The sequence below is a fragment of the Thermobia domestica genome, chromosome 4 (assembly GCF_964235325.1).
Source record: "Thermobia domestica chromosome 4, izTheDome1.hap1.1, whole genome shotgun sequence".
Lineage (NCBI taxonomy): Eukaryota > Metazoa > Arthropoda > Insecta > Zygentoma > Lepismatidae > Thermobia > Thermobia domestica.
In genome coordinates this window covers 158,608,122-158,634,803 of record NC_137457.1, presented here as the reverse complement: position 1 = coordinate 158,634,803, position 26,682 = coordinate 158,608,122, and positions in this window count along the sequence as shown.

Genomic DNA, 26,682 nt, shown 5'->3' with positions numbered 1-26,682 from the left:
TCAAGCACTTCTTTATCAGTTATTTCCGGTAGCACTCCTCTAATAACAACCGACATCATGGGTGTTCTGGGAGGTGGAGGATTTTGCTTGATTCTATCTGGAAGCTTCGATAATTGTGCAGCTTTTCCGAAAATTTCGTAACTCGCCTTATTACGAAGTGTTGTACCAAAATTTTCATCTTCGGACTTGATAATAACACCACCCCTGGTAAAGACAATCTGGTGAATACTGGCTCGTGGTAGGTATTTGATGATTTGGTTAAAGATATGGCGAGTGTTGCTATACTTGGGATCGAAATTGGTCAGAAGGAATGAATATAGCTTTGGTCGAGCAAGAGTGGCTGCATATGACTGTTGCATAGCAACAGTGGACGTTGTAGGATTTGATGCGGTGGTCTGCATCGGTTCTGGATCTTCTGAACCTTTGAGAAATGTAGGAGAACGAGAGCGGGATCTCTTCTCGACAGACTCTAGACTACCCTCCGAGAACTGTCGGCTACGCCGATTACTTCGGGGATCTCGTTTGGCATCCGCCACGGATTTAGCTGTAGGGCCTTGAAATAAAGCTGGTAGCTTATGCATGGTGCAACAACGAGTGTGCACCGCACAAGATATATTTATACGGGTGAAGAATAAGCGGTACAGCCCAAGCAAAGCGACGAAACAGTTGGTCAGTGTGTGGAAACCACAATGACCTTGAAAAAACTTGTGGTAAAACCTTCCAGAAGATGAGGATCTTCTGTCAGACTTCTAAGTAGTGTATCTGTACTGGTCTCACAAGTACGTTTACAATACCTGATCACAGTTTAGTACAGTAACTAGCTACAAGAGAAGTTAGGTTCGAAGTATGATGATGGTTTGTAGTTTATATTTATGACACTTAAAATATGAGAGTATATATGAGAACGTATATGCGAAAAAATTTTGTAGACAGAACATTTTAGTTATTTAAGACGGATGTGTAGTTACAATAGAGAATTTTGAACCCGATTTTAATTTATTTAGGAATGATTGAATACAATATTATAATTATTTGTGGTGAACATGGTAGCAACACATGATTGCATGAAAATCTGTGGAGCCACCTATTGCATAATATGGAAAACACGATTATGGGTGTATTTGATAGAACTACACGGCGAAGAATTACATAATTACAGCATTTGTGACAATAACATAAAATCTTATGAGAACCAGAGATACCATGCGAATGAGACATGCATTATATATTGAGTAGATTTATGTTTTATTAGGATATAGGTGTACATACTACGCGTTAATACAGACACAGATTGAATTATTTTTATTTTGTGCATGAAAGAGAAAATCCCCATATATGTTTTAGCTGTGGAAAAAAACAGAAATATGTGTACATCACATTAGTATATGAAAGATACACAATATATAAACTTTAATGGAACTTATACGTTTGTTTGTTTGTTCGTTTGTTTATAGCTAGTCATATTGACTTGTACCATTTTAGAGGGTTACGCACTTTTAGGGAAGAGTGATGTATAATTGGAGGATTTAAGGATTGTGTGATGTTTCATAGAAGTTTTTATTACATTATAATAATTGCTAAGGTCTTAAGGATCTTTCCGAACCTTAACATTTGCTAGGAAATTAACGAGGAATTTGCAGTTAGTGTAGTATTGTATAGAACTGGAAGAGTAGAAATATGGAAAGAATAATGAATATGTACTGATAAACTATATTATACTTGTATATTGTGAATGATGAGCATGAGTGATAAGGCGAGGTGTGCTAGTACATCACAGCACAGAAGTGTTAGGTAGATGAAGTTATTTTTTTCTTTTTTTTATTTTTATTTTTTATTTTTTGCCTAGGGTGTGCTTAAGCTTTAATGTACACAATGGGAACCCTGGTACTGGTAGATTGATTTAGTGTACAAACAATGGAAACATGAGTGGAAGATGATCATGAACTTGATAATTTGTGAGGCCTTATTGGTTTAAGGGGTTAGGAGGTAGATTGTAGCAATAGAGAGTATAGACTAATGATAGCGTTGGAGGATAATATTAACATGGAGAAGGATGGAGAGCTAAAAGGTGCGTAGTATTTTAAAGTAAGGGGAAATGGGTTATAACAAGAGCATATGTATGCGAGACACAAAGTTTTAAGATGAAAATGAAGTGTAGGAAACTGAATTTGGTTGTACAACTTTGCTGTAGGACTACTCAGTTTGACTCGATATGCAATGCGGAAAGCACATTGTTCCAACATTAATAAGTTTTTGTAAACTGTGTGGATGGTTTTAATTTATGCAGCATTTTCGTAAGTTACCACAGGCCGTAAAAGACGCCTTGTATGTATTTAGAATTGTGTTTACTTTTAGTACCCAGGACGTTTTGTCGACACTTTTTTTTTTTAATAAGTTAACTCTATAGTATGCTTTCTACGATTGTTTGAGGATGTTTTTAACTGAGATGTTTAGTGAATGTGAGCATTGACTAAGTTACACTTGAATATGCTTGGATGAGAGTTTGATTTAGTTTTAGGGAAAGGTAGTTAGGATTTTTTTATGGATTTTTGATATTTTACGGAGGAATGAAGATGATAATTTGTGTTTTTGTGGCGTTGATTGTTAGTTTCCATTTGCTGCACCACTGAAGAAAACTGTTAATTATTATCTGTAGAGCAGTGTTAATGGATTGGATACTAGATTCTAACGCAAGAAAAGACACTGTTGATGGCATATTGAAAAAGCTGAAGTTATCAGAAAGTGGATACATATTGGGAACATAGAGAAGATAGTGATCTGGTGACAGAGCAGATTTTTGAGGTACTCAACAGTGAAGGAAAATAGGGTGGGAGAAGCAGTTTTATATTGAAACATATGTCAGGCGGTTGATTTAAAAACTTGTATTTCAGTTTTATATACGAGATAGGAAATTGAAGATGGATTAATGTGTATGCAAATGTGCGGTGTTTTACTCTGTTAAATATTTTTCGAGGTTAAATAATACAAGACATGTTGGCTTGACCTAATTATAATGTTGTGTAACCATGATGGTTAAGACTGGTAGTTGATTGTTGATCGAATATCTTGGGCGAAATTTTGCTTGATGTATGGGAAGTATTTTGTGTTTTTATGTACGCATGCAGACGTCTTACTATAATACGTTATAGGGATTTACTAAAAGCAAACGTTAATTGAATTGTGCGGTAGGATGATAAGATGGTATGAGTTTTTTTTTTTTTTTTTTGGTTTGGAAACATTATCGTCTTAGAGGTTTTCCAGGTAACAGGAAAATATCCAGTGTGCAGAATGAAAGTAAAAATTGTGGGTAACAAAATAAGTAATATAAGAGGGCATAGTTTCATATGACGATAGTTTATTGAATTAAAGACAGGTGCACTACTCCTTTTGTTACGAACAACTGTAGTGATATTTTGAACTATGATTGGTTTTGTTTGAGATTTATTTTTGCGGAAGAGTATGAAGGATATGAGGTTGTAATGAAGGAGAAGATGAAATGAATGTGTTGGATGGATGTCTATATGAATATGTGGGACGGAGTGTTGTGAAGAAGTCTTGAAGGAAATCAGCAAAAAACAGCAGCTTTGGAAGAGTTTGTCTATATAGATAAGGCATCATTTAATAATGGATATGGTGTTTTACTGCTTTTGCAAAGAGCATTGAAATGTTTTCAGTACTTGTTAGGATGAGTGACGTCAGAGAGAGTATTACAGATTTTATCCCGACATCATAACTTGTAAGTACAGATATAATTTTTGATCAACCTTTGAACTTTTTGGTGATGATGAAATGTTTTTAGATTATTTATTTATTTTTTTTATACGTTGATATTTACGATAAAACTGTTGAGAGCGAGTGATAAATGTGAGATATTTGGTGGCAATGCTGGTCGATAAGTGGTTAATGTAGTTACTGGTATGTAAAGTGATCTAGTTTTTGGATTGAAGTTGTGATGACATGAATGTTATGATACAGTTTGTTTTTTGATGTAGGAGCTTGCAAATGGTTTATTGCTGACGATAGATATGTTTGTATTGTTTTCAGGTGAATTTATTAAAATGGATTTTAGTTTTTCGAAATTTTGTAGACTGAGACGTATGTTGAGTACTAAATTGTAATTTGATTGGAACATGATCACATCAATTCCTATTGGATTAAGAACATCAATATAGATTTGTGAAATGTGATTAGCAGAAGTAATGAGAATATTTGGTATGCTTTATGATATAAACCTATTGGGTTTTTGGAAGATTATGAATGATATTAGTTATGTGACTTGTGACAAAGGTTTGAAAGCTAGATTCACCCCCCTATTAGTTTTAGATACTATTTTTTTTATCCAAATTACCTTGAATATTTTATCTTTGCATCAGTTTTTACAACGACAAAGTTATCCAGACCGTTTACTGCGCGTGCTTGAATTTCTATATATTCACATTGAAAGCAATAATTAGAAATCACGATACATAAACCCCAATAGCTCCTTTGTATTTACTTGTTTTTAATTAGCCTGTTGGTTTCCAACGTATCGATAAATAATAATGCTTTTAAATCCTTTTAAATATACTTTTGGTTATTTTACATTTAAGACATGGTAGATTACTTCCTTTTGTGACAACTTTTAGCAACGAGTGGTGCTATCTTATTTACAGAATACTCCACAATTGAAAAATTTATTACAGTTGTTATCATGAGACAATAGTTATTGAACTTTCGCTAAATATCTTTACAGATAAAGTATCGCGTACAATAGGGAGGAACAAATGCTATCGAAAACTCGCCAAATGTTAAGGATTCTTGTAGACAATCCATGTAGTAAGTTGTAAATATATGTTAAAACTGAAGCCTACATTATGTATTTAATCAGTGTTAGAAATTCCTGTGAATTTTCATTAGGTAGGCTATATGTTAAAAACTTAGGAAAGAAAAAAAAAACTAACACCAACTTTGCAATGGCAAAGGAGAATAAACTGTTTCACAAACTTCTTCTTATGTTTGAAGTTTCATGAAACTAAAATTTATTTGTACAAGTAATCATTGATTTATTTCCTATTTATCTGTATTATTTTTTCATGTCTATATGACATATATTCAAAGATCATTTACTTATTTAAACAGGTTTTTATGTCGATGCGTTAGGTTATATATCTCTCTATTGTATTGAATTAGATTCAATCTCCCAACATGACCCTCCTCCTCTTTGCTAAGCGGATAGCGTACATGTTATCGGTGGTGAGAGACCATAGTCATGTAGAAAATCATTATTTTATTTACACTTTTCTTCACGAACAATAACTTTGTGAGATTATATATATAAAAAATACATGTCATAATGATATGTATATTATTTGGTATGCCATTATCCACTTGGATTAAAGAAAAAAATGAAATGGAGTCCCATACATTTAGGTTACTGTGATTTGTTGTATAAAAACTCTTAGACACTTTATAAAAAGCGGCCCTGAAAAAACACAGATACAGAGTGTTTAACCATTACATAATTCAAACTTGATACTTATAATGAATATGTTCAAATAATTGGAGCATCCTAGGATCGACCCCAAGCACTAAAGGTGAGCGCCTTACCACTAAGCCACCGCAATCCGCAAAGAAGAAGAAGAACTTCAGTTCATTTTAGATACTTAATATTGACATCAGAATATTTACTTGTGCCGGATGGAATCGAACTCTAAATAAATGTAAAGATTAAATAGCAAATTGTCTCTTACAAATAAAAATTACTTACTTACTTACTTACTATGATATCTGTGTACGCTTAATTATGAAATTATTTTGAATAATAAATGAAATCTGTGAGCCCCTACGATTATGTCGGATCACTTTAGAAAGATTATGAAATTGGTGGAATGAAAAAGTGGGAGAACACGGTGTTTGTTCAGCATATTTTATAAGAAATAAATCCAAACTTAATGTATGTCATAAAAAATGTTGAAATAATTGATGCAAGCGGTAATCGAACCAGGAACCCTAAGCAGTGGAAATGAATGCTTTACCACTGAGCCCTTATGGCTCCGCTATGAGAAATAAAATAATTGATGCAAACGGTAATCGAACCAGGGACCCTAAGCAGTGAAAGTGACTGCTTTACCATTGAGCCATTATGATCCTATAATGATAAATGAATACCTAATGAAGAAAAGTCTAACTGTAGGAACCAACTAGCACCGAAAAACTTAACATTAAAACTTTGTCAGCATAGTAATTTTCTAATTTTATTTTATTGGATGCTCAAGGAAATTGTATTTCAAAAGTGTTAAAATTAAATGTGAATCATGGGACTGACCTGTTATGAAAGAATAAAAGTTGGGTCTCAATAAGAAAACAATAGTGAACTATGGCTAACGTACTTATAGATTTATCATCAAATCTTTGAACAAATCTTTTCTGTTTGAACAGTACATAAATAAAATTAACGAACAACTGTGTGTCAAATAAGTAAGATTAATATATACTAAAAGATGGTTGTTTTCAAGAACTTGAACTGAAAATTGCTTCTACTGGCCTTCTTTTTTAAAAAAACAAGTAGTTAAATGAAGTGATAGGAAAAGGTGGTAGATTAAGTTTAGTTGACCTCCCCTTTGAAAAGTAATGGGATATTTTTTATATATATAATCTCACAAAGTTATTGTTCGTGAAGAAAAGTGTAAATAAAATAATGATTTTCTACATGACTATGGTCTCTCACCACCGATAACATGTACGCTATCCGCTTAGCAAAGAGGAGGAGGGTCATGTTGGGAGATTGAATCTAATTCAATACAATAGAGAGATATATAACCTAACGCATCGACATAAAAACCTGTTTAAATAAGTAAATGATCTTTGAATATATGTCATATAGACATGAAAAAAGAATACAGATAAATAGGAAATAAATCAATGATTACTTGTACAAATAAATTTTAGTTTCATGAAACTTCAAACATAAGAAGAAGTTTGTGAAACAGTTTATTCTCCTTTGCCATTGCAAAGTTGGTGTTAGTTTTTTTTTCTTTCCTAAGCTTTTAACATATAGCCTACCTAATGAAAATTCACAGGAATTTCTAACACTGATTAAATACATAATGTAGGCTTCAGTTTTAACATATATTTACAACTTACTACATGGATTGTCTACAAGAATCCTTAACATTTGGCGAGTTTTCGATAGCATTTGTTCCTCCCTATTGTACGCGATACTTTATCTGTAAAGATATTTAGCGAAAGTTCAATAACGATTGTCTCATGATAACAACTGTAATAAATTTTTCAATTGTGGAGTATTCTGTAAATAAGATAGCACCACTCGTTGCTAAAAGTTGTCACAAAAGGAAGTAATCTACCATGTCTTAAATGTAAAATAACCAAAAGTATATTTAAAAGGATTTAAAAGCATTATTATTTATCGATACGTTGGAAACCAACAGGCTAATTAAAAACAAGTAAATACAAAGGAGCTATTGGGGTTCAGGTATCGTGATTTCTAATTATTGCTTTCAATGTGAATATATAGAAATTCAAGCACGCGCAGTAAACGGTCTGGGTAACTTTGTCGTTGTAAAAACTGATGCAAAGATAAAATATTCAAGGTAATTTGGATAAAAAAAATAGTATCTAAAACTAATAGGGGGGTGAATCTAGCTTTCAAACCTTTGTCACAAGTCACATAACTAATATCATTCATAATCTTCCAAAAACCCAATAGGTTTATATCACAAAGCATACCAAATATTCTCATTAGTTCTGCTAATCACATTTCACAAATCCATATTGATGTTCTCAATCCAATAGGAATTGATGTGATCATGTTCCAATCAAATTACAATTTAGTACTCAACATACGTCTCAGTCTACAAAATTTCGAAAAACTAAAATCCATTTTAATAAATTCACCTGAAAACAATACAAACATATCTATCGTCAGCAATAAACCCTTTGCAAGCTCCTACGTCAAAAAAAAACTGTATCATAACATTCATGTCATCACAACTTCAATCCAAAAACTAGATCACTTTACATACCAGTAACTACATTAACCACTTATCGACCAGCATTGCCACCAAATATCTCACATTTATCACTCGCTCTCAACAGTTTTATCGTAAATATCAACGTATAAAAAAAAATAAATAAATAATCCAAAAACATTTCATCATCACCACAAAGTTCAAAGGTTGATCAAAAATTATATCTGTACTTACAAGTTATGATGTCGGGATAAAATCTGTAATACTCTCTCTGACGTCACTCATCCTAACAAGTACTGAAAACATTTCAATGCTCTTTGCAAAAGCAGTAAAACACAATATCCATTATTAAATGATGCCTTATCTATATAGACAAACTCTTCCAAAGCTGCTGTTTTTTGCTGATTTCCTTCAAGACTTCTTCACAACACTCCGTCCCACATATTCATATAGACATCCAGCCAACACAGTCATTTCATCTTCTCCTTCATTACAACCTCATATCCTTCATACTCTTCCGCAAAAATAAATCTCAAACAAAACCAATCATAGTTCAAAATATCACTACAGTTGTTCGTAACAAAAGGAGTAGTGCACCTGTCTTTAATTCAATAAACTATCGTCATATGAAACTATGCCCTCTTATATTACTTATTTTGTTACCCACAATTTTTACTTTCATTCTGCACACTGGATATTTTCCTGTTACCTGGAAAACTTCTAAGACGATAATGTTTCCAAACCAAAAAACAACTCATACCATCTTATCATCCTACCGCACAATTCCCAATATGTATCCACTTTCTGATAACTTCAGCTTTTTCAATATGCCATCAACAGTGTCTTTTCTTGCGTTAGAATCTAGTATCCAATCCATCAACACTGCTCTACAGATAATAATTAACAGTTTTCTTCAGTGATGCAGCAAATGGAAACTAACAATCAACGCCACAAAAACACAAATTATCATCTTCATTCCTCCGTAAAATATCAAAAATCCATGAAAAATCCTAACTACCTTTCCCTAAAACTAAATCAAACTCTCATCCAAGCATATTCAAGTGTAACTTAGTTAATGCTCACATTCACTAAACATCTCAGTTAAAAACATCTTCAAACAATCGTAAAAAGCATACTATAGAGTTAACTTATTAAAAAAAAAGTGTCGACAAAACGTCCTGGGTACTAAAAGTAAACACAATTCTAAATACATACAAGTCGTCTTTTACGGCCTGTGGTAACTTACGAAAATGCTGCATAAATTAAAACCATCCACACAGTTTACAAAAACTTATTAATGTTGGAACAATGTGCTTTCCGCATTGCATATCGAGTCAAACTGAGTAGTCCTACAGCAAAGTTGTACAACCAAATTCAGTTTCCTACACTTCATTTTCATCTTAAAACTTTGTGTCTCGCATACATATGCTCTTGTTATAACCCATTTCCCCTTACTTTAAAATACTACGCACCTTTTAGCTCTCCATCCTTCTCCATGTTAATATTATCCTCCAACGCTATCATTAGTCTATACTCTCTATTGCTACAATCTACCTCCTAACCCCTTAACCCAATAGGGCCTCACAAATTATCAAGTTCATAATCATCTTCCACTCATATTTCCATTGTTTGTACACTAAATCAATCTACCAGTACCAGGGTTCCCATTGTGTACATTAAAGCTTAAGCACACCCTAGGCAAAAAATAAAAAATAAAAATAAAAAAAAGAAAAAAATAACTTCATCTACCTAACACTTCTGTGCTGTGATGTACTAGCACACCTCGCCTTATCACTCATGCTCATCATTCATAATATACAAGTATAATATAGTTTATCAGTACATATTCATTCCTCATACTCACCTGGCGACTATAGCCATCTCTTGGCCTATAGTTGTACTACTTAACTAGGATCATTGCTGTTCATTTAGTTAGTTGCTATTTTGCGGAGGATTCTCTTCTAGAATCGACATCGGCCTCACGGTCCGAGCCGCACATTTATAGTCAGGGCTTGTTCTTACTAACAGAGGTCGTCAAGTCCGCTCATACCTGTGTGGGGCGCTACACTTTTAGTGTGCGAAACACCAGGCGCTTACTAACACCCACTAGTTTGCGACGTAACACTTCGGTGTTAGAACACTCGCCTCTCCATTCCTGATCATGCCGGGACCTCCTACTCCAGCCGACAATACATCCGGGCGTCATACTCTCCCTGCAACTGTTATGGGGCCGCCTCAGGATCGTCGCCCACGGCCACGCGACCGAGAACGCACCTCCTCTGGAGCATCTTCTGTCTCTCTTGGTTCTCCTGTTCGAGATAGAGATCGTTCCCGATCACCGACTCACATCAAGAAGCTCAAATATACTGAGGCTCTCCTCAGTCCACCGAAGCCTAAACCGCCACAACCATCCGTAGCTTCTGCTTCTACCTCATCCGCTGAGGAGCCAATAATCATAGATCAACCATCTACGTCTAACTTTACCATCCTCTTCACTAATTTAAAACCAGAGTATTTCCACATCAAACCAATGTACCTCCAGCTCATGCGGTACTGTACCCGCCTTGATCTTCAGCAACTAATCAAAACCCAAAATGGCATCTTACTAAAAACAACTAATCCAGGCTTATATGACCATCTAATTTACAAAGTCGGACCAGCTATGTTTGGCACCAATGCAAAGATTACTCTTCTGAAAACACCCACTCAGAAAACTCCACCGCCACCACGACGGACGCCCTTATTATCCGTGGTGATTCGTGGTGTAGATCCCAGCCTAACGGAAAAAGAGATCTTGGACGAACTGAAAGAGGACGGCTACCATCCAACACGAGCCTTACGTATTAAGAATGCTACTGGTCCTACTTACATGGTGCGCCTACTTACAGACGATCAAACGCTTATTGACGAACTTCTCCAGAATGGCGTTTATATCTACCGCTGCCACCATAGGGTGGAAGCGTCACGTACTCCCCCGCCTCTCTCCATCCGCTGCGAAAATTGTCTCGCCTATAATTCACATCCTACAAACAAATGCACTCTACCATCCGTCTGCCCGCACTGTAAAGGCACCCATAAGCTGAAAAATTGTCCTAACTTACAGCAACCTGCTAACTGCAATACCTGTGGTGGACCTCATCCAACTTATTCGTATCAGTGCCCCCAGAAACCGAAGCCTTTACCCGATAAACCGGAAACCGTAGTGCCTCTTCGTATTCATCCGGCAACCCAGGTATCTATAGGCACCCAAACTTCACTCCTACCGCCACCTACAGTCGAAACAATGCTTCAATTTATCACTCTCGTTCTTCAGAATACCTTTCCCTATCAACGGGAAGCTATTCTTACTCATGCCACGAAAGCAGCCCACGACATTTTCCACCTCCATATGGCTGCTACATACTCTGGGCTTTCAACTTACTTTCATTTCCATTCTGATACTCCACCATGAATACTCGCACGCAGAGGAAACGGCCTATCAAACTCCTATTTTCAAACATCCGATCATTACGGACCAATCGAGTCCTTTTAGAAACCATGGCGGCTGCACATACCGTTGACTGTATACTGCTCAATGAAACTTTCCTAAAGTCCAGCGAACGTTATTATTTTCCTCACTATTATCTTACACGCGCAGATCTATCGACCCATCCAGCTCGCGGGGGAGCAGCTATAGCGATTAAACACTCTATTCCACGGCGTCATGTTCAACCCCCTAATCCGCAACGCTACTCTGAACATGTGATCCAAACCATCTACTTTCCGTCTATTACATTCACAGTTGCCACTATTTACGTCCGTTCTACCCAGCCGTTACCGTACCATTTTCTCACTTATCTTGACTTGAACTTCCGTACCTATATTCTTCTAGCAGATATCAATTACGCCTCTCGAACTGCAGAACAACGCCAGCGATTTACTGATTTCCTAGCAACTACCCATAGCACTCTTCTTCCCTTACCTCAACACACTCGACCCGCTAGCAATACCACCCCTGATGTAGCCATCGTGTCTAACAATCTTTTATCTCGGACGTCCGTGGAAATTCTTGGTTCTGTGGGCAGTGACCATCTACCGATCCTACTGACTCTCACACAGACTTTAACAAAAACTGATGACATCACTTCACCTCCTAAATATAACTTTACTGCAGCAAACTGGGATCGTTATCAAGAGCTTATCACCACCGACCTCGGCAACCTCACTCCCACACTGGACTCCATTGCCAACGTCGATCAACTTTGCGCTACCCTTGAGACCGCAATAAACCACAGTACTGCATGTTCCATTCCAAAATACTCACAACCTAAGAGCCGTCCAAATCTCCCTTCTGGTGTATTAAATATCCTCGCACGATCTGATCAGTATTTGACTGAATATCACCGCACCAATGATCGTCACTTCTTACACTTACATCGCCAATTCCAGCGCATGGCAAAACATTATATTATTGCACGGAAGAGACTGAACTGGCGACTTTCGTGTAACCAGCTACGTGACGAGCGCAACCCCACTCGCTTCTGGAACCTCTTCAAACGCCTAACATTCCAGAAGCATAGACCCCAATATCCGTTAATTACTAATGGCACTGCCCCTACTACAGACTTGGAGAAAGCCACTCTCTTTGCCAACCATTTCGAGGCGGTTTTTACCACCCACTCATCGCCTCTCTTTATTCATCCTAGTGATCGGCACATAACTGCAGTCGGTGATCCAGAACAAGCACGCTTTGCGCCGAACTTCATTCAACTCCCTCAACCCGACGATCCACTACTGGCACCCATTACTTCACTCGAAATCTTAGAGGTCCTCAAATACCGCCGCAATACAGCACCAGGTAATGACAATATCTCATATCGTCAACTTCTCCATGCGCCTGCCATTTTTCTGCTCTTACTTGCACAGCTGTACTCCACAATACTAGCAACCGGCTATTTTCCTACGGCGTGGAAGCTTGCTAAGATAGTGGTCTTTTTAAAACCGCAAAAAGACCCCTCCTCAGTGACATCATATCGGCCGATCAGTCTCACGAATGCTTTTAGTAAAACCTTCGAACGTATCCTTATGAAACGTCTGCAGCCATACATTACCGACAAGGCAATCATTCCCCCTACTCAAGCTGGTTTCCGACCTTCCTTTGGCATTAACGACCAACTAGTCAAACTATCCTCCCTGCTGGTCAATCATTTTAACAAACGCCTCCCGTCAGTCCTAGTATCACTTGATATCGAAAAGGCTTTCGACACTGTTTGGCACGCTGGACTAATTTACAAACTTACCTCCCTTCTGCCGTTTCCCTACGTGCGGATAATAGCCCAGTTTCTCCACCATAGACGAGCATATATTCAGATTAATAACACCAAATCCCCAACCTTTATCCTTCGTGCCGGCGTTCCCCAAGGTTCCGTGCTCTCACCTCTCTTATATTTGCTCTATGTCGCCGATATGCCTCAACCATCGCCTCCAGTCCATATGCTCCAATTTGCCGATGATACTGCGTATCTCGCACTTGGGTCTTCCGTTGACCAAATTAATCACATCCTTCAACGTGCGCTGGATAATCTTGTTGCCTGGAGCCTCAAATGGAAACTGAAACTGAATCCACTGAAAACCCAGATGACCTTATTTGGCCTCAAGAGGAATAAGTTCTGCCCTACCCGCAATCCTGAGCGCCTCACGATTACCCTCTTAGATTCTCGTCTTCCGGTCCACGATACCTTAACCTATCTTGGTGTCACATTCGATAAACACCTTACATGGAACGCCCACCTTCGTACTTTGGAAGCCAACATTCGCCGTCGGATTAATCTCCTTCGACATCTCAAAGGCACTACGTGGGGTCTAAATGCTAAATTACTTCTCTACACCTATAAGGTCTTCGTCCGACCGGCACTGACGCATGGCCATCTTGCCTGGCTATCGGCGACTACCAACTTTTATGCACGCCTCCAAATCCTCGAACGCCGTGCACTCCGCATAGCATATTCTCTACCGCAGCACACACCTACTGCCGAGGTCTACCGACGCACCACTATGCCTACACTTCTTCCTCATCTCCGACGCCTTCGCAGCCGTTACATCTTCCAGCGCATTTCAAATGCCCATCCTATACTTCACGAACTCCTGGACCAAACACCTACGGAGCCCAGATACGCATATCCGCCTGTCGATCATTTACTGGCCATTTATGAACAGGACAATTCGCCTGCGACGCACAACTCACTTCGCCGTATCTATCGCCACTACGGCCACATCCATAATCCATGATTCCACACATGGATATCTCCGTAGTTTAGCTTCCACCGTCTGAACACGACCATATTCCAATCTCTGCAACATTCCATACTCATCCCTACTCGACTTACCTCTACACATCTTTATTAGATGACGTATTTGCTTCTTAATTGCATAACAGCCTGAGAACCTTCTCATATACATTCGCCACACCTTTTCCTCAATCACTGGCCATAGAGACGGCATAACCGTCTGCGGCCCGCCCATCCCCGGATGGGAATGAAAGCCTTGTAAAAAAAAAACATATTCATTACTCTTTCCATATTTCTACTCTTCCAGTTCTATACAATACTACACTAACTGCAAATTCCTCGTTAATTTCCTAGCAAATGTTAAGGTTCGGAAAGATCCTTAAGACCTTAGCAATTATTATAATGTAATAAAAAATTTTATGAAACATCACACAATCCTTAAATCCTCCAATTATACATCACTCTTCCCTAAAAGTGCGTAACTCTCTAAAATGGTAAAAGTCAATATGACTAGCTATAAACAAACGAACAAACAAACAAACGTATAAGTTCCATTAAAGTTTATATATTGTGTATCTCTCATATACTAATGTGATGTACACATATTTCTGTTTTTTTCCACAGCTAAAACATATATGGGGATTTTCTCTTTCATGCACAAAATAAAAATAATTCAATCTGTGTCTGTATTAACGCGTAGTATGTACACCTATATCCTAATAAAACATAAATCTACTCAATATATAATGCATGTCTCACATTCGCATGGTATCTCTCGTTTTCATAAGATTTTATGTTATTGTCACAAATGCTGTAATTATGTAATTCTTCGCCGTGTAGTTCTATCAAATACACCCATAATCGTGTTTTCCATATTATGCATTAGATGGCTCCACAGATTTTCATGCAATCATGTGTTACTACCATGTTCACCACAAATAATTATAATATTGTATTCAATCATTCCTAAATAAATTAAAATCGGGTTCAAAATTCTCTATTGTAACTACACATCCGTCTTAAATAACTAAAAAGTTCTGTCTACAAAATTTTTTCGCATATACGTTCTCATATATACTCTCATATTTTAAGTGTCATAAATATAAGCTACAATGAACTGGCCACATGGAATCTCTAACCAGGTAAAAAAAAATAGGGTATCCGTAGGTGGCGGAGAAAATAAACAAGTCATTTAGGTTTTCATCCCCCTTGGTTGAATTTTATTCGCGAACATCTTGCATACGGTTGGATTACTTACCTCATCGAGGTAAAGTAAACAACCGTCGAATTTTTTTGTGCCTCTACGGAGGCGGACACACTGAATTGATCATATCTTTAGACGACCTTGCTATTCCTCTTCGGAGTAAGAGACAAGCGAAATTAGATGACGACTTAGGCAACTCTACTGGTTACCGATTACTCTTTGTGCTTTCTCTTCGGAGGAAGCAGATTACTAACCTTCAAACTTAGAGCACTACTCTAAGAACAACACATTTAAGAGGTACATCGCTACACTCCTTTCTAGTAAGCTGGCGCCATCTCCTACTTTAAGTATAAAGATGGTCTCTCAGAAGACACCCGTCAAATCTGAGAAAAAGGCCCAATCATCCAAAATTCCTAATACCAGGGGCAAAATAAGACGGTCAACATATAAACCAGAAGACTTCCTTGTGCCTTTAGGTAAACACAAGCAAACGAATGCTCCAGCGAAGACAAAATTGAAAACACCTGCAGTTAAACAGACAAGTACTTCGCAGCCATCAACATCGAATAACACGGAAGACATGGATTTCACAGTAGTGGGAACACTTAAGCGGCGTAGGTCTTCTTTGGAAAATCTCAACAACGCTGAAAAACTATTTAATAGCACTCAAGAATATCCACCTCTTCCCACTAGCAATAAGTTCGCTGTTTTGTCATCCGAACAAACAGACAATACTAGTGCCAGTAACAACACTGCGCCGAATAACAAGCCCTCTAGTTCCAAGCCTCCTCCAATTTTCATATACGGAATCACTAACACCTATACCTTTATTAAGACCTTATCACGAGCACTGAAGGAGCCCCCTCTAGCTCAGCCCAATAAAGAGCGCATCCGTATTCAAACAGCTAACAGAGATGATTATAATTTAATCAAGGCTTATTGCGAGCAAACAAAAACTGAGTATGCTACAGGCGTGGCGAAAAATGAAAGGCCAATTAAGGTAGTTGTCCGAAAACTGCCTATAGACACTGACATAAACGATCTGAAGGAAGAACTATTGCGTCTCGGTTACAAACCAATAAACGTCCACCAAATGTCTCGCAAAAGCAAGACGGATGACAAGAAGATTATGATGCCACTGTTTTTGGTTGCTTTAGAACGAACTGCAGCAGTTAAAGAAATATATGCTTTAAACAACTTGCTTCACTACCGGGTTCAAATTGAACCTTACAAGCCTCCCTCAGTCTTACAATGTTACAGATGTCAACGCTTGGGGCATTCGCAAGACACCTGCCAAGCCCATCCGAGGTGTCTCAAATGTGGGCAATCACATTTCGCCCAGTCATGTAACAAACCAGACACATCCACACCCGCCACCTGTGCAAACTGTCAGGGAGATCACCCAGGAAATTACCGTGGCTGTCCGGTATTTAAATCCTACTCAGAAGCTCTCAAACTGCCGGTGCAACAACCGAACAAACACCCAGGTATACCTAAGAAAAATGACCACACACCATCCTCAGAGATAACTTCCATTCCCACTGCTAATAATATACAATCCGTGACTAGGGATACCAATGATGTTAACGCTCCCACTTCTTCTCACACCCAACCAGTTACTGCCGTCCAACAAGAGAACTCTAACGAAGATATTGACTTAAAATCAGTTCTTTCATTTCTCAAGGGCTTACATTTCCGTAAAATACTTACACACATTAAACGTGGTATCACACGTTTTCGACAAGCTGCAGACTCAGCTTCCAAGGCTGCAGCAGTAATCGAAACAATAGCGGAAATGGTTGACGATGGCTGTTTCTAAATCCGGCGTCCTACACCACACACTTATACTCGCTACGTGGAATGCAGATGGTCTTGAGGGGCAGAAACAAACGCTTCTTCGCTTTCTAATAAAGCATAGAGTTGATGTCATGTTCATCCAAGAAACACATTTTACTGCTCGCATCACTTCTTGGCGCCTATCTAATTACATTGTATACAGACAGGACAGAGTGGGTAGACAGAAAGGAGGATTGCTGCTCATCATCAAAAAGTCATTACCAGTAAGGTCGCTTACAATACCACCACTACTTACTTTAGAGGCACTTGCTGTTGAGCTAATAACTCCAGGAGTTCCCTTAGTACTGGTCACTGGTTATAGGTCTCCGGCCACACACATAGAACCGACTGACTTCGACATCATCGCAAATTTAGGGCCCAAAGTTATCTTAGCTGGTGACCTTAACGCAAAGCATGGAGAATGGAACTCCATTACTCCAAACACTGCTGGAGACGCTTTACATGACTATCTCCTCACGTCCAACTTTATCATCAGTGCCCCACCAGATCCCACTCATTATTCAAAATTCGGCGGACAACCCGACGTGCTTGACGTTGCTCTTTGCAAAACGTATCCTTTAGTATTCATCCATATGTCCTCTCGGACCTAGACTCAGATCATGATCCAGTCATTTTTCATGTCTCCCACCGTAGCATCGCCCACACTGCTCCTATTATTAAACACATAGAAACTGATTGGGATTTGTTTCAACAAGAATTAAACACACTAATCGACCTAAGAGATCGTCCTGCCACAATTCAGGATATCGATCAGGCAGTTTCTCATATCACAGTAGCACTTCGCACAGCAGAGGCAGGAAGCTCCACTACTACAATCTCTCCAACGCAAACAGGTTAATGCGACAGTCTACATCTGCAACTCTATGTTCATTTAAAACGTTGGGCTAGGCGTCGCTGGCAGCTCACACTTCATCCAGCCTACAAGACACTGTGGAATAAACTACGTGCAAAGATCAAGATGCTGAGTCAGCGACAAAACCAACAGTACTGGGAAGACACTTTTCGTAACCTCACAGTAAATGATCGTAAAATCTGGACATACTCTAAATCCTTCCAACGGGCTACTAATGCTTCCAGAGCTAGAGTCCTCCAAGGACCACAAGGACTGACTCAAGCCCCTCAGTTGCAAGCAGCTACTTTCGCTGACTCTCTGCAAGCACAGTTCCAGCCCAATAGAGGCCAACTCGATCCTTATCTCCACCAGCACATTAGAACTACCTTATATAGTATACGAACTCAAAACCCTACACATGGCATCAACCCAGTTACATCTCGGGAAATAGAAAGACACATCAAACATCTACCAACAAAGACAGCACCTGGGCCTGATGGTATTCGACCTGAGATACTGAAACATCCAACTCGAAAATTACTGGTCTTTTTGGCTTATTTATTTAATGCCATCTTTCAAATATGCTACTTTCCAAAGACCTGGAAGGAAGCTCGTATCATCACCATCCCTAAACCCGGAAACAATCCGCTGCTTCCGGAAAACTATAGGCCGATAAGTCTTCTGTCACACTTAAGTAAATTATTTGAACGTGTGTTCCTCTGGAGTTTGAAACAACATGTCGCCAATAGTGATCTTCTACCCTTCCATCAGTTTGGGTTTAGTGCTAAACATAGCACTACTACCCAACTCGTACGAGTAGTTGATCACTTAACAGTGGCTTTCAATAGAAAATACCACACCCTTGGAGTATACCTGGATGTGTCAAAAGCATTTGACAAAGTCTGGTTAGCTGGGTTATTATATAAGCTATACACTCAAGGTTTTCCGGATCGTTTTCTGCACTTACTACGTTCTTATCTTATTGGCAGAACCTTTCATGTGTCGGTTGATGGTGTCAAATCCTCGACTAGGCCAATTAAAGCAGGTGTCCCACAAGGCGCTGTACTTTCACCGCTTCTATATAATCTCTATACAGCAGATCTACCGACTTTACCAAACTGCTTTTTCGCAACATATGCCGATGATACCGCCTTTTTCACAACAAGTAGTTCACTTCCACAGTGCTACATCTATATGCAACGACAACTAGACAGTTTTCAGGAATGGGCCAGGCGCTGGAGAATTAAAGTAAATGCCGACAAAAGTTGCGCTGTCATCCACAGTAGAAGACGCATTCGCGCCCCTCGAAATTTAATATATGAGAACGCACACATTCCTCACGCCACGCATGCGAAATATTTGGGTGTGATATTAGATCATGGGCTCACGTTCGCCCCACACATCAAAGATATAAAGCAACGAGCATTACGGAAAATCTCGGCATTGTACCCCATTTTTCGATGCAGTTCGATCTCTCATGAGGTCCGCGTGCACATATTCAAGATGATAGTCCTGTCCACACTTTCTTATGCATGTCCTGCCTGGCAACATGCTTCTAATAGCCATCTTCAAACACTCGAAAGTGTACAAACGAGAGCCGGTCGCATCATCACTGGTCACGACAGATATACGCGCAACAGACAAATTCTGGAAGATCTAGAGCTGCCTCCTGTTAGAGAAGTTCTACGGCATCTCCATCATAAGTTCTGACATACTTTACCAAGACATGTTAATCCCGCTATAGCCACCATCGGCACCGAATACGCTCTACGGAATGTTCATCGCACGCCACGCATTTAATATCTTTCCATAGCTTGTAATAACATTATCAGCTACTCTGCGACAGTTGCAGATGTAGACCACCAGACATAATAAAACAATAGTAATACCCAACTAGCCACCTGCACATCTATATATATTCTTTATGTCATCTCATTCATGGAGTCAGGGGCTTCGGCCCGATACTCTTCACAAAACTTCACCATTACCGTGACCGTGACCGTGACCGTGAGCTACAATAAGCTGTCGATAGTCGATCTGACCCAAACTTACCACATTTACAACCTAATCTCAATCACGCCTTGGAGTTAGATCATCCAATTGCAGTACCGATTCAAGCTGCTGATATTCAGGCCACACTCCTCAACAAACGAAATTCCGCTCCAGGCTTTGACGCTATTACCTATACACTGATTAAGAACGCCCCTCCTGTTGTCTTCACCATACTAAGTATCATTTATACATTCATACTTCGAACTGGTTTTTTCCCCATAACTTGGAAGTACTCAAAAGTCTTACTTTTTCCAAAGCCTAATAAGCCTCCATCTGACCTCACGTCTTATCGGCCGATACAATTAACATCTACCCTAAGCAAAATTTTGGAACGCATATTAGTTCGCCGCCTCCATGACCATTTGCAGAATCACGAATTACTTCCGTTGCACCAAGCTGGGTTTAGACCTAACTTTAGCATTCTAGATCCCCTGTTACGCCTCAGTACTTCTATATATAACCAATTCAATCGAGGCAATCCATCTAGCCTGGTTACCTTCGATCTAGAAAAGGCATTCGATAAAGTTTGGCACCAGGGTCTTATATACAAGTTATACTCTTTTCAACTTCCCCGCTCTTACATCAGAGTTATACATTCCTTCCTTACAGCCCGACTTGCCTACATCTCCATCAATGATGCTCTGTCCTTTCCAATCTTTTTGAATTCTGGCGTACCACAGGGATCTTCTCTTTCACCGCTATTATATTTGCTGTACGTATCCGACTTGCCCACTACTCCTAACGTACAACTTTTCCAATTTGCTGACGAAACAGCATTTCTGGCTATCGGTTGGACAATTACTTCTATTCAATATAGCCTTCAACTGGCCATTGATGCTTTTGTTGATTGGTGCGACATCTGGCGCTTGGCAATCAATGCTACGAAAACGCAAGCGATCGTTTTCTTACCATCTGGACGACGATCACGGGTGCATCGAAATCCCCAAGTGCTACGTCTTCATGTTGATAACAGCCCGGCTACAATCCATAGTACTCTTAAATATCTTGGCGTTGTATTTGACTCCAAGCTCACTTGGATGCCTCATCTTCTTACTGTCATCGAGAAAGCCAAAAACCGACTCAATTTACTAAAGCGCCTAACAGGTACCACGTGGGGTCTAAACTCTTCTCTCCTTCTCAATACATACAAGGTTTTCATGCGCCTTTTCTAACCTATGGTCACACAGCCTGGATATCAGCTCCCTCTAAATATTATCTTAAGTTAGCCATTCTTGAACGCCATGCGTTTCGTTTAGCCTTCCGCATCCGTCTTCCGCATCCGACACGCCTTCTTTATGAACGCATCAATTTTCCTCCACTATTATCACATCTTGAGGCCCTCCGCTCAAACTACGTTCAGAAACGCATTGAAGCTGCTCATCCCATATTCCTGAGCATTCTCCGCAATGACCGAGACCATGACACTCCCGCTGTATATTATCCCACACCTCTTCAGCATCTGATGACCCTTTATCATCTCAACATCGGCCAAGACAACATTGATCCAGAAGTTTATGACATTTATCATCCTGGCACAGTTTCACCACTCATCTATCCATCTCATGCACAGTAAAACCATCCACTAACAGGGCTGCCCTTGTCTCCATCAGTTCCTGCGTCGCCCCAGGAACAGAAGATAACAGCATTTGTCTAACTAACATCACCCATGTGTTGTGGCGTCGTAGCACTTCACCCTCATACCATCCATCATTACAGATATAATGATTGTCATATACTTAGCTGTTAAAAATAATGCTCTCATAGCTCTTCACGTATTCAACTAACCACTATATGTTTGCTATATCTATTCATTTCAGGCACCGCAGTTCCAGCAAGATCATAACTTGTATGCCAGCCAGCCAGTCTGGACCAGCAACCACCGTAACTGAGGCTTGTCCTCACACAATTGATGACCCTCCCTATGCAATATGAAATATGAATAAAGTTCCAAATGAATTGATTATTAAATAGCACCTAGACCCTCTTATGATACCTCTGACCTCTTATGCTTTTCTCTCTCTTACCGAAGAAAGGGCGCAACCCTTTGAACGGGTAAACGTAAAAAAAATAAAATAAACTACAATGAACGAACTGGCCACCTGGAATCTCTAACCAGGTAAAAAAATAGGGTATTCGTAGCTGGCGAAGAAAAATAACCAAGTCACTTAGTTATTCCATCCCCATTGGTTTATTTTAGTCGCGAACGTCTTATACGGTTGGATTACTTGGCTCTTTCAGTACAAGGAAACAACCGTCGAGTTGATTTAAAGCCTCCACGGAGGCTACCACTAATTTGATCTTATACTGTTGACGACCTTGCTAATACTTCTGGTTTCACGATTTATTTTGTTACTCTCCTCTTCGGAGGAAGAGTCAAGCGAAATTAGTTGACGACTTAGGCATCTCTACTGGTTACCGATTACTTTCTTTTGCTTTCTCTTCGGAGGAAGCAGATTAATACCCTACAAACTTAGAGCATTGCTCTAAGAACAAACCATTTAACAGGTACACCGCTACCCTCCTTTGTGGTAAGCTGGCGCCATCTCCTACTTTAAGTATAAAGATGGTCTCTCAGAAGACACCAGTGAAATCTGAGAAAAAGGCCCAATCATCCAAGATTCCTAATACTAGGGCAAAATAATACGATCAACATATAAACCAGAAGACTTCCTTGTGCCGTTAGGTAAAACCAAGCAAACGACCGCTCCAGCGAAGTCAAAATTAAAAACTCCCACAATTAAACAAACAAGTAATTCGCAGCCATCAACGTCGACTACCACTGAAGACATGGATTTCACAGTAGTGGGAACACTTAAGCGGCGTAGGTCTTCTTTGGAAAATCTCAACAACGCTGAAAAACTATTTAATAGCACTCAAGAATATCCACCTCTTCCCACTAGCAATGAGTTCGCTGTTTTGTCATCCGAACAAACAGACAATACTAGTACCAGTAACAACACTGCGCCGAATAACAAGCCCTCCAGCTTCAAGCCCCCTCCAATTTTCATATATGGGATTACAAACACATATACCTTTATAAAGACCTTATCACGAGCATTGAAGGAGCCTCCCTTAGCACAGCCCAATAAGGAGCGCATTCGACTACAAGCAGCTAACAAAGATGATTACAACTCTATCAAGACGTATTGCGAACAAACAAAGACTGAATATGCTACTTGAGTAGCAAAAAATGAAAGGCCCATTAAGGTAGTTGTTCGAAAACTACCTATTGACACTGACCTAGACGATCTGAAGGATGAATTTCTACGACTGGGCTATAAACCAACAAGCATCCACCAAATGTCTCGCAAGAGCAAAAGGGATAACACAAAAGTAATGATGCCACTTTTCCTTGTTGCTTTAGAACGAACTGCAGCTGTTAAAGAAATATACGCTATCAACAACTTGCTTCATTACCGGGTACAAATTGAACCTTACAAGCCTCCCTCAGTCTTACAATGTTACAGATGTCAACGCTTGGGGCATTCGCAAGACACCTGCCAAGCCCACCCGAGGTGTCTCAAATGTGGGCAATCACATTTCACCCAGTCATGTAACAAACCAGACACATCCACACCCGCCACCTGCGCAAACTGTCAGGGAGATCACCCAGCAAATTATCGTGGCTGTCCGGTATTTAAATCCTACTCAGAAGCTCTCAAATTGCCGGTGCAACAACCGAACAAACACCCAGGTATACCTACGAAAAACTACCACACACCATCCTCAGAGACAACTTCCATTCCCACTACTGATAATATACAACCCGTGACTAGGGATACCAATGATGTTGAAGCTCCCAATTCTTCTCATACACCACCATCTGCTGCCGTCCAGCAAGAGAACACTCATGAAGACGTTGACTTAAAATCAGTTCTTTCATTTTTCAAGGGCTTACATTTCCGTAAAATACTTACGCACATAAAACGTGGTATCACACGTTTTCGACAAGCTGCAGACTCAGCTTCCAAGGCTGCAGCAGTAATCGAAACAATAGCGGAAATGGTTGACGATGGTTGTTTCTAAAACCGGCGTCCTCCACCACACACTTATACTTGCTACGTGGAATGCCGATGGTCTCGAGGGGCAGAAACAAACGCTTCTCCGCTTTCTAATAAAGCATAGAGTTGATGTCATGTTCATCCAAGAAACACATTTCACTGCTCGCATCACTACTTGGCGCCTATCTAATTACATTGTGTACAGACAGGACAGAGTGGGTAGACAGAAAGGAGGATTGCTGCTTATCATCAAAAAGACATTACCAGTAAGGACGCTTACAATACCACCATTACTTACTTTAGAGGCACTTGCTGTTGAGCTAATAACTCCAGGAGTTCCACTAGTACTGGTCACTGGTTACAGGTCTCCAGCCACACACATAGAACCGACTGACTTCGATATCATCGCAAACTTAGGGCCCAAAGTTATCCTAGCTGGTGACCTTAACGCTAAGCATGGAGAATGGAACTCCATTACTCCAAACACTGCTGGAGACGATTTACATCAATATCTCCTCACGTCGAACTTCATCATCAGTGCTCCACCAGATCCAACTCATTATCCAAAATTCGGCGGACAACCCGACGTGCTTGACGTTGCTCTTTGGAAAAACGTATTCTTTAGTATTCATCCATATGTCATTTCGGACCTAGACTCAGACCACGATCCGGTCATCTTTCATGTCTCCCACTGTAGCATCGCCCATACTGCTCCTATTATTAAACACATAGAAACTGATTGGGATTTGTTTAAACAAGAATTAAACACTCTGATAGATCTAAGAGATCGGCCCACCACCATCCAGGACATCGATCAGGCAGTTTCTCATATCACATTAGCACTTCGAACAGCAGAGGCAGCAAGCTCCACTACTACAATCTCTCCAACGCAAACAGGTCAATGCGACAGTCTACATATGCAACTCTATATTCACTTAAAACGTTGGGCTAGACGTCGCTGGCAGCACACGCTTCATCCAGCCTACAAGACACTGTGGAATAAACTGCGTTTAAAGATCAAGATGCTGACACAACGACAAAATCAACAGTATTGGGAAGATACTTTTCGTAACCTCACAGTAAACGATCGTAAAATTTGGAAATACTCTAAATCCTTCCAACGGGCTACTAATGCTTCCAGAGCTAGAGTCCTCCAAGGACCACAAGGACTGACTCAAGACCCTCAGTTGCAAGCAACTACTTTCGCTGACTCTCTGCAAGCACAGTTCCAGCCCAATAGAGGCCAACTCGATCCTTATCTCCACCAGCACATTAGAACTACCTTATATAATATACGAACTCAAAACCCTACACATGACATCAACCTCGTTACACCTCGGGAAATAGAAAGACACATCAAATGTCTACCGACAAAGACAGCATCTGGGCCTGATGGGATTCGACCGGAAATACTGAAACATCCAACTCGAAAATTACTGGTCTTTTTGGCGTATTTATTTAATGCGATCTTTCAAACATGCTACTTTCCAAAGACCTGGAAGGAAGCCCGTATCATTACTATCCCTAAACCCGGAAAGAATCCGCTGCTTCCGGAAAACTATAGGCCGATAAGTCTTCTGTCCCATTTGAGTAAATTATTTGAACGTGTGTTCCTCTGGAGGCTGAAACAACATGTCGCCAATAGTGATCTTCTACCCTTCCATCAGTTTGGGTTTCGTGCTCAACATAGCACTACTACACAACTCGTACCAGTAGTTGATCACTTAACAGTGGCTTTCAATAGAAAACACCATACCCTTGGAGTATACCTGGATGTGTCCAAAGCATTTGATAAAGTCTGGTTAGCTGGATTATTATATAAGTTATACACTCAAGGTTTTCCGGATCGTTTTCTGCATTTACTTCGTTCTTATCTCATTGGCAGAACGTTTCATGTGTCGGTTGATGGTGTCAAATCCTCGTCTAGGCCAATTAAAGCAGGTGTCCCACAAGGCGCTGTACTTTCACCGCTTTTATATAACCTCTATACAGCAGATCTTCCGACTCTACCAAACTGCTTTTTTTGCAACGTATGCCGATGATACCGCCTATTTCACAACAAGTAGTTCACTTGCACAGTGCTACATCTATATGCAACGTCAACTAGACAGTTTTGAGGAATGGGCCAGGCGTTGGAGAATTAAAGTAAATGCCGACAAAAGTTGCGCTTTCATCCACAGTAGGAGACGCATCCGCGCCCCTCTAATCTATGATAACGCACACATTCCTCACGCTACGCAGGCGAAATATTTGGGTGTGACTTTAGATCGTGGGCTCACGTTCGCCCCACACATCCAAGATATAAAGCAACGAGCATTACGGAAAATCTCTGCATTGTATCGTATTTTTCGCTGCAGTTCAATCTGTCATGAGGTCCGCGTGCACATATTCAAGATGATAGTCCTGTCCACACTTTCTTATGCATGTCCTGCCTGGCAACATGCTTCTCATAGCCATCTTCAAACACTCGAAATTGTGCAAACGAGAGCCGGTCGCATCATCA